This window comes from Accipiter gentilis, unplaced genomic scaffold, assembly GCF_929443795.1.
Source record: "Accipiter gentilis unplaced genomic scaffold, bAccGen1.1, whole genome shotgun sequence".
Taxonomy (NCBI): domain Eukaryota; kingdom Metazoa; phylum Chordata; class Aves; order Accipitriformes; family Accipitridae; genus Astur; species Astur gentilis.
In genome coordinates this window covers 613,120-627,599 of record NW_026061188.1, presented here as the reverse complement: position 1 = coordinate 627,599, position 14,480 = coordinate 613,120, and the positions used below count along the sequence as shown (strand labels likewise).

The window sequence follows — 14,480 nt, the reverse complement described above, 5'->3', positions numbered from 1 at the left end:
AGAGAGAGAATGAACTATATCCTTAAGCAACAGTCGAGTAAAATTTGTCAGGAAACCTCACTCCTCACATGGGTTAAAGCGTTACCCGTGGCTCTATTAAGAATCGGAGTATAGCCAGAAGAGAAAGAAAAGTCAAGTCTTTAGGAAATGTTGTATGAAAGACCATATCAAGAGTCCTGTGTTCTGAGTATCTTTGGAGATATGTTTTTAAAAGGTGTTATGATTTCTTTAAGCAATTCTTTTCAAGAACTTTGTCAGTATGTCTCCACAGCTGGACCCTTAGAACTGGACGTAGCAGCGCATCCCTTCCGACCAGGAGACTGAATATATATAAAATCACCGAGAAGTGGAAAGGACCGTATCGAGTCATTTTAACAACACTTGTAGCAGTAAAGGTCTGGGAGAAGAACCTTGGCTTCATTATTCGAGAATAAAGAAAGCACCCAACAAGAAACTGGAAGTCTAAAGAAACTGTCCCTTTAAAACAGAAAATCTATAAGTAAGTTTCACGTTATCTATTTAGGAAAACAGTTGTGTAAAGTTTATAACGTTGGGGTTGCTATTAGGAATATTGTCGAGGGCAATAATCTTTTTGCGTGTTCAGAGGGTGTATGTGGGTTTTTTTGAGGGGTTCTAAACATGAGATAAACAAAATGAAACAATTATTGTTTGAGCTATTCATCTTGATATTAACCGGTTTTGTAATTTGAATTAAAAAAAATAATCTAGTTTTGTAACTGATTCAAAGTTTTGTAAAGACACAGAGTTTAACCTCAGTAACAGCCTGCCTTTCCGATTCCAAAGTCAGATGAAAATCTAGTTCCGTGGAGAATACTGACATTGAATTTAACCAAAACTTGAGAAAAGAGGTAGAACAATGAGAATCATTTTAGCAGATTAAATTGGATGGATTTAAAAGGCAATTATTTTTTTTTAAATTTGAAAGAAGGAATTATAGCGTTGTGAATTATAACGTTACCAAACCATCCACCTCACGGACAAAAGAATTAATTTACTCGCCCTTCGGGAGAAACTTGTACAAGCACCCCTCGGGGCTGTCAGCTGCCAAAACCGTAGAGACAAGTGCAAAAAGGAACTTGGGATCATGTTTAAAATATAAAACGATGTTTAGAACTTACTGGAGTTCCAGGATCCTTGTTAGAGCCACCCAGAGTCGGGACCATCTGTGGAAATTTAGACCGGTTTAGACAACCAGAGAAACATCACACATCCTGAACAGAGCTGTATGAAAGTTTGTACTTGCAGCTAGCTCCTCTGACCCCAAACTCCCAAGACCTTCTCTAGTAGCTAAAGCTCTAAGATGGGGGTGTATTTGTAGAAAGGATAATAATACTTCACATGATCTTTGGTCCCCTCTTAATAACGGGAAAAATTTAGCTTGGAGTTGACGGCATTAAAGGACAGGTGAAAAGTTCAGGCTTAACTGCTTGGGTGACTAGTGATGCTATATGATCCACTCACCTCTTCATGAAGGAGAAAAGCAAATCGTGGTCTTGAGACTTAATAACTCTATCCTCTCTCTGGAAGAAATCTCCCTTGTGGCCTCGCTCGCGGGTGGACCTGGGGAAATCGAAAAGATGATACCTGGCAATCGCCAAGTCTTAGAACTAAAATAAGATGGGTATTAAAATCTGTATTTTGACCCCAGTTAACACCTCTTCCACATCAGATGACTCTTGACATCTGTCACTCAGTCAAGGCAGTGCCTGCTGCTTCACTTCACCTTGGTGTTGAGGGGTTTGGTTCCGGGTTTCGGTACCACAGCTGCGGGCCGGGGCTGGAGGAGCCGCAGGTGCGGGCAGTGAGAGGCTGATGGCGACGCCCCCTCCCTGGCAAGGGGAGGGGCTGCCGGGGGAGGGGCCGCCGGGAGCCCAGGCAGGAGCGGAGCTGAGCAGTGACCGGGCTGCGGCTGCCCCGAGGGAGAAGGTGAGCGGGGCCGGGCGCCCCTCGGAGCGCGAACGTCGGAGGCGGGGGTGGCCCGGGGGAGGTGGGGGCCGCCTGTGCCGAGGCCGGGGGGGAGCCCTGGGGGCTCACAGGGCGGCTGAGAGAACGTGCGCGCGGGGGGGGGGGGGGGGGGGGAGCTGACAGGGCGGCTGAGAGAACGGGCGCGCGGGGGTGGGGGGGGGGGGGGAGCTGACAGGGCGGCTGAGAGAACGGGCGCGCGGGGGTGGAGGGGGCGCTGACAGGGCGGCTGAGAGAACGGGCGCGCGGGGGTGGGGGGGGCGCTGACAGGGCGGCTGAGAGAACGGGCGCGCGGGGGGGGGGGGGGGCGCTGACAGGGCGGCTGAGAGAACGGGCGCGCGGGGGTGGGGGGTGGGGCGCTGACAGGGCGGCGGAGAGAACGGGCGCGCGGGGGTGGGGGGGGGGCGCTGACAGGGCGGCTGAGAGAACGGGCGCGCGGGGGTGGGTGGGGGGGGCGCTGACAGGGCGGCTGAGACAACGGGCGCGCGGGGGTGGGGGGGGGGGGCGCTGACAGAGCGGCTGAGAGAACGGGCGCGCGGGGGTGGGGGGGGGGGCGCTGACAGGGCGGCTGAGAGAACGGGCGCGCGGGGGTGGGGGGGGGGGCGCTGACAGGGCGGCTGAGAGAACGGGCGCGCGGGGGTGGGGGGGGGGCGCTGACAGGGCGGCTGAGAGAACGGGCGCGCGGGGGTGGGGGGGGGGGCGCTGACAGGGCGGCTGAGAGAACGGGCGCGCGGGGGTGGGGGGGGGCGCTGACAGGGCGGCTGAGAGAACGGGCGCGCGGGGGTGGGGGGGGGGGCGCTGACAGGGCGGCTGAGAGAACGGGCGCGCGGGGGTGGGGGGGGGGGGCGCTGACAGGGCGGCTGAGAGAACGGGCGCGCGGGGGTGGGGGGGGGGGGGGCGCTGACAGGGCGGCTGAGAGAACGGGCGCGCGGGTGTGGGGGCTCACCGGGCCCTGTGGCGGGGCTGCGCAGTCGGCCGGCGGGTCCCGGGGAAAGCCCCGAGGAGGACGGCGGGGTCCGTGTTGCACGCACGGAGCGGCAGCGGGGCCGCGCCGTGCCGGAGCTACCCGGAGCGGCGCTGGGGGCTCGGCGGGAACTGCCGCTGCGCCGGCGTGGGGAAGTGGGGGGGAACGGAAGCGGCGTCCCCTCGGGGTCAGGCAGCAGGGCAGGCTGCCTCCCGGGGCATGCCGGGAGCTGTAGTTTTTCGCGGACTCGGCGGCCGGGCAGCAGCGTGGCTCTCGTGCGCGGCGTAGTCCTCGCGGCCCCCGGAGTCCGACCAGGTCAGACTCGGGAGCGTTGCCGGTTTCGCGTGGTTTTCCGCGGGCTTCCCGCTGCGCCCGCTCCCCGACCAGCCGTGCGGACGCGCCTCCCGGGCGCATGCGCCGTGCTTCGCGTTGGGGCAGCCCGGCGTTCGCTCGCCGGCGCAGGCGCCGTCCCCGTCCCCGGAGGTTTGTGATCTTGGGAAGCCCATGTCCTGGATAGCTGGGGTTGTGCCTTGCAAGCTTGTGGGTTGTGGCTTGCAAGCTTCTGACTCCCACCAAGTTCCCAACAAATTCAAACGTAGAAATTGTGCATCAGCCCTCCTCGCCCCCTCCGAGCTGGTCTGTTCTCTGTGGTCACCATTAGTAGCCTCGGTTTCCCACCTGTGGTTCTCCACAAACCCAGAGCCTCGCAGCTCCATGCTGAAGGGAGTGGGGAGCTACACACGGAGAAGGCAGAGGCCCGAGTTTGTCTTTTGGGGATGAGAAGTGGGGAGGAACTGCCATAAATGGGACGCATCCCTGCTTGAGGCATGGCTGTTTCAGCTGTGCACATGGAAAATCCTCAGATACGTTGCATCTAGCCCTCCCTTCCATTGACCCCGGGAGAACTGGCCTCCTGTGTCCCCCAAGTTTATTTACTTCATGCTGCAGTGAAGTGGCTATTTTTCTTCTTTTCTCTGAGGATTTTGTGGATCTGGGCGTGGGAAGGACTGCCTTAATGCTGGCTTTCTCAGCCTACTTCTGGGAAGCCAGGCATATCTGCAGATTAGAGCCGGGGGAGTGGCCCAGACGCCTTTTATTCCTCGGAGGGCAGTGGATTTGGGGAGTTAGAGCAAGGCATGCCTGGATGTTGGTCTCCCTGAGGGGGAGGGGGTTTACAGCCAGATGAGTGAAGAGCCTCCCCCAATCACTCCTGGGGAAAGAGTTGGGGGGTGGCTTTTAATGTACCCACGGTATCGATGTGGCAGGTGAGCATACACCCCCCTCTTGGCTGGGGGATCTTATGTGGACGCCTGCTGAGCCAGGGCTGGAAGCCCCTCTGCACACCCTGGAGGAGCTGGGTGCAGACTGGGGACGTGAGGGCAGTCGTGACATGGACACAGAGCGGCAGAGAGTCCTGCTCTTTCAGCAGTTAACGGTGCTACCGCGTGGTCAAAATCTCAAGTGCACCCGTCCAACTGTGCATTCTCTTTCCTGGGGTTTGTTTGTGGGACAAATAAACTGCCCAGCACTAGATGAGAAGGTTGTCTGCACTCCACCTCAAATCAGGTGCGTCACCTCTCCGTCAGGAAAGAAGTATGGGGGTGGGCATAAAAGGAACAGTAACTCCAACGTCGGGATTCTTTTTGGCTCTGGGCACAGAGCAGGTAACCACAGCGATACAGAGAGGGAAGGAGGTGCTGATGGGTTTGTACCTTGGACTTACACTGTAGAGGATGATCTGTTCAGGACATCCATGTCATAGAGTAGCTATTGCATGATTTATACTCGTAATCGGGTTCCTACTTGATAGCCTTAACTTTGCGTGGATTGCGTATTGAACTTTGCAGTAGTTTGTTTGTTTTTACATTTCCTTAAGGTCTAGGCAAAGGTTTAGAAAGTTAGCAGACTTAAGGATAAGCATTTATTACTTTGTCCTGCCACGTTGCCATTTGAAACCTGTTCTGAGTGTTGGTGGTATTCAAGAAATTGGCCGAGATTTAGAGGGTGAATCTGTATCTTTAGGTGTACTGAGCAGAAAAGTACAATGGATCTTTTTAGTTGCCAGATAGCTTTCTTTATCCAGGCGGTCAATGTGTCAAGATCAGGCTGCAGTGTCCAGGGGGCCGGGGAGGGAAGGTTGGTGTTCAAGCTTCTCATTCCTATCAGCGGTGACTCCGCTTGCACCACTAAGTGGTGCTGTGTACATACGCTTAATTAAATCGGGAGCTGCCTGCGCCTGCCTGCTTGTGCAGTTCGGAGTGGTCATTTTAGAGAAGATGTTCTTTTGGCTGCATTTGTTCTCCTGTGATACAAAAACTTGACAGCGATTGGGGGCAACTACTACTTTAGGAGGATTTCTATAAAGTAAGAAATTGCCGGTTTTATTTTGTCATGATGGGCACAAAATTAACTGATTCAAAATCACGTCCACTGCAGCTTATGCTTCCGTAACACACCACTCAACTGATTTCTATGCGTAAATGTCTTCGGAGAGGAATCACAGGTGCCTGCTGTGACTATAGGGACAAGCAGTATGGGCTCACAGGAACAGAACATGCTTTGCCTTCCCATCACCAGAAGAAAGAGAGAAAGAGGTGAAGAAGGGTGCTCAGGAGCAAGAGGCTGCAAGGAAGTTGCTGTACATGATCCTTTTGCCTTGCTTTATCTGACAGAAAAGCTGCCTTCTGCTAGTTGGGTCTTGGCTTGAAAGACAAGGGGAGAGAGACTCCCGCCCCTCTCCCAGGGAGTGTGCTACTTTTGACTGGCTTGTTCTGACTATGTGATCTGCAATTACAATATTTAGGTTGCGTGCTGACAGTCTATACCACTGACTCCCTGAATGGTTTTTCATTTCTGTCCCTGCTTCCTTCTCCAGCTTTTTTCAATATATCAATTTAAAAAAAGAAAAAAATTAATAAAAATTTAACCTTACATGAACATCATGCGTTGGCTTTGGCCCCAAACACTTTATTTCCTAGAAATAAGTTGAGTCTTTTCATCAGAATATGTAAAAGATTTCTAGCCACTGTAGTACTATTGTATTGTTTGTTTTTTTAAATAAGATTCTGTCCAGGTTCCAGCATGTGCACTAAATTTCTACTGCAGTAGAAGAGAGTCTTAAGCTGAAGAGAGATTTCATGGTTGGGAGAGAAAAAGAGCAGATCTTGACTCAAAAGTAACTTTTCCAAGGGAAAGGTAAACTCTTTTGTTTCTTTGGGGATTTTTATTCTGATAGCACAAGCATCTTGTTCTCTCAGTGTTACTGATTTAGGGGAAATGTTACTGATTTATTATTGATTTGTTATTATTAGAATTAATTATATTTAATTTTAATAGGAATATAGAATTATATATTTTTATGGCATTTCATATATTTAACCAACAACCAACAGCTGCTGTGAAATCCTCTGTATAACCCTGTACCAAGGCCGGAGGAATTGGCCAAAATCATTTAGTAGGAACATTTAGGATTTAGATAGCAAGTAATAAAATATATATATTTTAGTTAAACAAGTTTGAGATTTAAGGTGATTTTGAGTAGATTATAACAACAGTATAGTCATAAGAAATTTAGGAACATACAAGATGTGTTGTGCACAATAATAAAAGAATAAGTATTGTTTAAAATTAGTTAACCATAGAAACTTTGACTGATTTGTTAGCTTTGTAGTGTTTTGTTTTAGGAGACCGAGAGAGAGATCGTTATGGACCTTAGTTCTGTTACATGAAACCCCACTTTGGTCAACATTACAGGTAGTGGAACCAGGTGAAATCAGCCAATGAGTGTCTTAGTATAAGAATATTAATAAAGTGACGTGATTGAGGACCAATCATTGAAAAGGTTAAATTTGGGAATTAACATTGAATGTATTTTATGTAATCAAATATATGATGGCGAAAGTTGTACTGCGCAGAATCACCTAAGAGGTCAACTATCGGACAAAGTGAGGAAGACTGTGGAAGACCACCAGAGGGCTATAGAAGACCACCAGAGACCTTCAATGCGCATGCGTAAAGGACATTAACATATGCTAATAACTTCCCAGAAATTTAATGAATATGTATAACATTTTTTGGAAATCTAATGAATATGAATGAATAAGTTTAATATAAGGTGTATGATTTTGGTGTTCGGGGTGCGTGGTTCGTGAGAGGACTCACCCGCGCACCCGGCCGTCAATAAAGAAGTGTCTGCTTATCTACACTAAATTGGTGTTGATAAGTTCTTTATTCCGAGTTTTTCGGCAACATCAGGATTTTGTTATCTCTGGGAAAAAAAACCTTGGTGGTGTGTCACTTTCCTCCTTCCCTGGTTGTGTTTTTTTCACTCCTTTCAGAGGAAGTGCTAATACTGTTATAATTTAGGAAGACATTTTAACTTTTGACTCGGAGGTCTGCAGACATCACTGTAAAGACAGTTTCTGTGCATCCAAATGCTGTTAATCCCTTAAAATACGAAATGAAAGATGTGTAACTTGGAGCTGAGAGGTCAGATTATTCCAGATGGGTCTGGTTTACTTTGCATTCAGTGTTCCTGTAGCCTGTTGCTTTGGAAGGTACAAGTAATAAGCTTTTCAATTGAATAAATGAGCAGTAGTGGTTTTTTGTTTTCCTCCCCTAGAAATGTAGTGCTTGATGAGACTGCACTGACCTGTAGAAGTTGTGGGCACTGTGGTGTTCTCCAGAATGCTACTTGGGCTGCCACTACAAGTAGGTCATTTAAAATAGTAACCTTAGACCTTAAAAACACATAAAAACTTCATGATGCTTAAAGTATAGAGCAGAGTAGTCACCAGGTTAAAATAACTTCATGCTTATGACATGCACAGCGATGGTTCCTTTCAGGTTTTTTGGTGTTGGTTTTTTTTTTTTTTTTCTTCTTCTTTAAGATGGCACTGGTTGCAGTGATCTTCAGTTTTACGACACAGCTAACTGTCTTAGTATGGATATGGTTCCTTTCTGCCTACTATTTCCGTTTACTGGCAGACATAGTTAAGATAGCTCTTTGGAGTTGTGGAGTGCGCGTGTGTGTATAGATATATGTGTGTGTGTGTGAATGTGTCTGAAAATAATAAGACCTAAAGTCCCCTCCCCACATCATTAGCTTTCGCTGCCCTGTATTTCAGTGTTACCAAGATTTTAAAGTGACCCAAGTATTGCTGTTGCAAATGTTTCCATGTTTGTCTAACTATTGTGATGACATAAATAAAAAGAAAAAAATCAAAACACTAAATGTTTTATTACTTGCCCTATAACTATATAGGTGTTCCCTGTCTAATATCGATTTCTTTTTTCAGGATTCACTGTGTTTATTTTTTTTTACCCTATGAAACGGAAAGAGATTTCTGGCTTACTGTTGGCTTTGGATAGACGTTTTATCCTTGGGGAATTGCCCACCAATTACTTCATAGAGTTTGGAATTTAACTGAAGGACATTTTGCATGCCCGTGTTCAAATAGCGATGCTAACAGGCCACCATACGGTTCATGTTGATAGCTTTATGGATACTTAAAGGTAGGCAATAGTCTTATTTTTTAATAATGCTTAACCTTTTTCTCTTTGGCAAGAACAAGCAAGTCTGCCTGGTTTTGTAGGACTTGCAGCTTTTCCTTAACATCAGACTTTAAAAAGGGGAGAACCAGTAGTATCAGGTGCGCAGTTAGGATGGCGATTTTTAAAATACGAAGCTGCGTAACAGTCTCGGGAAGAACATGTGTGGCTGGGCGTGAGAGTCTGTGGTACAGCATTACTAACCTTTGCTAAAAAAAGTTTTGAAGAATGAAGCATTTGCTTTATGAACGGTACTTGAGGACGAATTCTGATGCTGCTGCTAAAGTTTATTGAAAAATAGGCACTGATTTCAGTGATGATGCAGGTGTGGTTTCTGTTCATGCCTTAAATCTGAAAAGAAGAGAAGAGAAACCTCCATTTGAAGGAGGATTTTGTATGAAGGGTAATCAAACCAGTAACCTGCTTTAAGAACGACTTTAACATATTTGGAGCATCGGTTAAAGGCAAATAAGTAAGGTTTATCATATCCTCCTACCTAAGCTGTGACTATTGAATACAGTCAGCAGTCCACCTCAGAACTTATTGGTGTGCAACTGCAACGTGTTAAGTTGTAAGGCTTCACAGCCACGAGCTGATGGGCCACAGTTCTCTCCCAGCATGAAGCGCTGTAAGTTTTAGTTTCTTGCACAGCAGTGACTCTTTTCAACATTAGTAACTATACAACAGGGTAAAAGGCAAAGGCAAATTTAGTGAATAATAATGTGTTGTTATCAGAGTAGCTGTTTGCATTTCACCGTGATGCAGATGCTTTCTATAGCAGTTGTGTTGGCACATGTCTTAGAATTCGGTTAATCCTCTCCTGAACTCATGTAAACTTTTGGCTTCAACTGCTTCACTGACAATATGTTTCACAATAGAATAATTATTTCCCTTTAAAAAAAAAAGGGGGGGGGGAGGGAATAGGAAGAAGGGGTGGAGGAAGTGGGTATAAAAAAATCTGTTGTCTGCCAGTGCTGTGGGCTGCTCACTCATTTTTCTGTAGAACTCCTGGGGTTTTTTTTGTTGTTGTTGTTTTTCTACCTTAGCCTATTAGCCTATCCTCTGCACCTTTGGTCATTTCCTGAAGTTTGTCTGGAGTTTCCTACATTAGTAGGTAAATGTATCTATTTTACTTTACAGAGCTTTGATAGTTTTTTAAATTATACAAGTAATTTAAATCTTGGAACAAATGTCTTTGCTTATTGATTTTTGTGAGTAGCTGCAAAAATCTTATTTATTAGTTGCCCCTTTTAAAATTAAAATAAAAATGAATGCTATGCAAGAAATAGGTTGCAAGTAACTGTTAGCGTCTTACTACTGCTCGCTGTTGAGAGATCGTGGGAAGTGCAGAGAATTTGTGTTAAAAGTTATGGGCATTTTTCAAGATAGTTTTCCAGGTCTGAGGCATGCTGAAATATCTCTTTCCTGTGATAGTGTGTTTATTTTCATTGACTTCAGCGGAACACACAGAATACATTGACTTAAACTAGCTGAGAATCTGATGATAAGGTTTTATACTCTACCTAACATAGTGTTGTGATGACCTGTCCTCCAAACTCAAAATTATGTTTGATGATCTTAACAGGAGGCCGGATCTTTGATCTGGAAATTATGCTGATAGCGACATTACAGAATCCAGGCTTGTAACTTCACTGGTTTCTTGCAGCCCCTCAAGTTCATGAAGGACAATTAAGACCCATTCTCTTTTGTTCTTGTGCTATGATCAGGGATGGAAGTATGACATTGTCAGTTGTAAGAAGTGGCTTAACTGCTGTTGGAGTCTGCTTTTATGCCTGGAAAACCTGTTGATTTGCATGGGTTTGCACAGCTTATGCTAATGATGTGGCTGGAATGAGACAGGATCTTGTGTAGTCTGCAAGGGCTGTGTATGGTCCTGGTTTATAGCTGGGTGGGAGGGATTGGTTCAAGTTACTTCTGATTTGCCCTATTTAATATCTTAAATAGGAGTGAACAGGGTGATTGGAACGGTTTCATTTTTACAAGAGGACATTTATAAATCGGTTTTTATCCTGGGTTAGAATTAAGATGTGTATTTACTGGAGACAAGGAGTCTAGCCTGAACACTGAAACACCTCCGTTTTGGGCACACTATTGGAACTTTTTTAAAAATTTTCAAATCATAACAGTCTTTAAGTTTATGCTTGTTGAGTCTGAGACATTACATGATGCCCTTTGAACAGGTAAATATTGCTAGTACTTGATACTTGGTTTGTAGACTATACTTTTTGTATGTTCTGAAATCACATATAAATAACTTCTGTTGTTTCCCTTTCATTTATAGAAGCTCTGTTCATCAAACCATATAAGCGCATACCTAAATTCAGTGTTAAACTTCCTGAATTGCTCTAAACTATTGTGTTGCTGTAAACTGTTTTGGCTGATAAACCTAAGCGGTCAGCTTGGTATTCCTACGTGTATATGTGATTAAGATGCAATAGCTCGGAACAAGTTACCAGGCAACTGCATGCTCCAGCTGCATAGGAGGCACAAAGCAGCTGGCCCGTTCCTTGTAATCAGTGGGAAAGTACAGATTCTCCTGTGACCTCGGTCACTCTTGTCTAACATATTAGATAAGAGTATTTTGATAGTCCTCTCGCAGTGGGAGAAACACTGCTTGTGTCTGTGCAGTGTGTGAAAATCACTTTACCAGGATGCTTTTATTTCTAAAACCCTTGGGGAAAAAAACCTCGAAACGGAATTTAAAAACTTTTTTAATCCAAGGCAAACGTCAGGATTCTCATTCTTACAAAGTATTTTACAATTGTGTAACCTTGTAGACTGTACGGAGAATGAGGATCTTGCATGTGACATACTCAAAAGTTTCATTTTCGGTGTTCTACACGCTTCTACTGATTGCAGTGCCTTTGTTTCCTAAGGGCAACTGGCAACAGACAATGCGTATGGGTTTCAAGGCCCTGTGGAACAGAGAAGGTAGTTTGCCAGTGTTCTTACTGCTGTTGCAGACATTGTTTCAGTGGACTGAAAGTGGCACGTTCCAAGTACCTTTTCCTACCATTGCTGCGTATTTTTTTTTTTTTTTTTTTAATCCAGAAGAATGTTTCTGTACTTCCCTTCCCTATAGGTGCATGTTGATTTACATTGCATGCTATTGCAGTGTTCTTAGTCTACCAGTTACAGATTACTCCTTTCAGTTCTTGTGCATTTCTGAATGCGTATCTACCTATACACCTACTAAACTCACATTTCTTCAGACCTGATATGCAACTGCTACGGAAGTCAGCTATTGTGCTAGTTATGGTGTTTACCCCGTCAGTTGTTTTACTATCTAATAAGTACCTGATGACAGAGAAGGGGAGTGTCAGAAAATAGACCAGTCAGGTCAGGCTTTATGTTAGAAATGGTTTTCATAAGATTTAAGAGAATGCAGTTTTGGCATAAGGATTTACATACCGCTCCCGGTGTTCTGTTGGGCTGACGTTTTGCAAGAGGCTGAGGTGTTTTAACTTTCAAAAGCTGTTTATGTAAATTGGCTTACCTATGAGTAGTCTCCTTCAGCTGTGTGTAACGAAGAAATAAATGTGCATCTCTAGACATGTGCATATGCAGATAGAATTGTAAGTGCAGAGCTGGGGATGATGCTTGTGTTTGAGGGTAGAAATACGGAGAGGGACAGCAGTGGGGAAAGAAGAACCTTTGAAGATAGTCTAGTGTTGCTCTCATTCTAGAGGTGAATGATCAACTTTCTGTACCATTCTTGACAAACGCTTGCCTAATTTATTCTTAAACATTTCCTGTAATTATTACTACTGTTGCAAAGATTGCCACATACCCTAAGTTTTTCAGGTTGTAATTTGAGCCCCATGATTCCGTGTAACTGTGTGCAGTGGATGCACACAGAAGTTCTTCCTTACAGCTACCTTTTAGAGTTTAAACATTGTTATTTCTCTTCAGTATTGCCCTTTCCAGGTTAAGCAGCTGTTTTTCAATTTATACTTTGAAGTCAGACTTCTGTACATCGTTGAGCACCCTCTTGGACTTACTGTAGACCCTCGCCAGTTATATTACACCCTTCTTGAAAAGCAGTACATCATCTGGAGGGTTCAGCAGCTAATCCGTGCAAATGTAGCGCGGCAGAAATAATGCTTGGACGTACTAACTCAAGTGTGATGTGTGAGGAGGAATCACTGGGCCTTTTGATTAGCAAGAAACGGTACGTAAAAACTAGGTGACAGAAATAGGACACGCAGCTGGCATCCTGGTCTTCAAGCTTGCAGTGCAGCTCCGTGGGCTTTGGCTGACTACAGAAGAGCATGAGGCACAGGAGAGAACTGCTGCTGGATCTTAGTGAAAGGATGGTAAGTCATTTGGAGAGAGGTTTTCAAAGCCAGGAATTCAAGTCAGGTGCCCGATTCCAGATTGCCTGTGAAATCCCTGTGTACTTCCCTCGCTTGTCTAACTTTGTGTTGTATATTGTCTAGCAGCTTTTCTTTGAAAGTTAACAAAGCTACACTTGTGTGATAGGTGATGTAATGATCTCATAATAATAGGCAAAATCCAAGTCACAGAAAATGCCAGCATTTGAAAGAGAGCCCTGATAAATTGCTAGTGCCTTATACCACTGCCACTTACCAGGCCTTCCATGTTAGAGCTGTCTTAATCATTGATGCTGTTTCCTCAGACTTGGAGCTGTAATATCTGCTTCTTGTTTCAGGGTATGTTATGAAGTTGCTGATGGCACTGCCTTAGCCCTTTGGCTAAGAAGAATAGCAAATAATTTGTGGATTATCCGTAGAAGCAGCAGCCAAACAGCATTCTCTTCCAATCAATAGGGAAGAATGCTGCTGCACGGGTTTGTCTGGGTTCCCTCATACCAAAGGTCTTTCTCACATTTATTGATCCTTTTATATTTTGCAACTTGTTCAGGGTCAGTTGATGACCGGAGGGAACTGTCACATCTTTGAAAAGTGCTTGTAACTGTGAAAAGAGGTTTGTTGACTTCCTCACGTGATAAGTAGACATTGAAGAAATTGCATGTTGCTCATCTCTTAAGTCAGAGACCGGAATTGGATAGATGCTGTGTTACTAGAAAATAAAATACAACTGGGCCCCTTGAGACAGAAATGTAGTGATGAAATCGTGTCATATTATCACAGGGACGTAGTGACTGTTTTCTCAACTAACAAACAGATCCTAGGCAAAAAGACTGTTTGTTCCAAGTAATTCTGGTCAGTCTCCCAAGGCAGCGGATCTGCTTTGCAAATGAGAAAAAGTGGACCTAAATGTTGAAACAGGAAGGGCTATTTTTCTTCCCCAGTTCAAAATGGGCACAGCAGAGCCTGTATAGTATTCAAATTAGTAGCAGCTCCTTCGCCTGCTTGTTAGCAGACAGAGCAGAATCTGTACTTTCTCCTGTATGGCTCTTGAATGAAAATTGGTTGAACTCATTTGCCTGTTGGAAAAAAAAGGTGGGATGTTGGATCAAGTGCAACTGTAGCAAATACTGACCTTCCTGAAACTATTTAGAGTGTTCATGTGTTGATACTCGTTAGAAAAAAACAAAACTTGAAAAAAATCCTATAAGGATTAAGCTATAAGATTGTTTTCAGGGGAAGAAAAGGAAAAAAAAAAAAAAAAAGGAAAACTAAATGGAAGATAGTTTTAGAGAAAGTAACTTTCATAGCACTTGGAGGTACCATAGCTGTCTGTAAACAGGATGTTTAAGGAAAAGATACTCGGTCTCTTTATGATTCTTTCTGTGGCCTTCTGACTGAAAAGTCTGACTGTGTGAACCCTGGATATCTGTGTTACAGAAAACTGATGTGCTTTGCAAGCTGAGATTCTTCTGCAACAGAGCAAAGTAGGACAGACATGGTCTTGTGGTTTGGGTTACTATCCTGTGACGTGCCAAAAGAGGTCAGAAACTGTTTTCAGAGACTGTGGTGTCAGGGCAGAGGTTTCTGGGGAGATTGGAGCTCAGCCCATCAGCTCAGCTCACCCCGGG

The 14,480-nt window shown here is 45.2% G+C and overlaps 1 protein-coding gene and 1 long non-coding RNA gene across 3 annotated transcripts in view; one reads left to right on the top strand and one right to left on the bottom strand.

The window, feature by feature from the left end:
• Positions 1-3,054, bottom strand: part of LOC126037539 (uncharacterized) — a 97,861-nt gene extending 94,807 nt beyond the window's left edge. The window contains exons 1-2 of the long non-coding RNA XR_007505739.1: positions 2,930-3,054; positions 1,483-1,581 (exon numbers count right to left, since the gene is read on the bottom strand). This is a non-coding gene — a long non-coding RNA (uncharacterized LOC126037539). The remainder of the gene's footprint in view (positions 1-1,482; positions 1,582-2,929) is intronic.
• The window catches only part of LOC126037534 (electroneutral sodium bicarbonate exchanger 1-like), a 362,057-nt gene that overhangs the window by 77,017 nt on the left and 270,560 nt on the right, over positions 1-14,480 (top strand). The window lies entirely within an intron of this gene.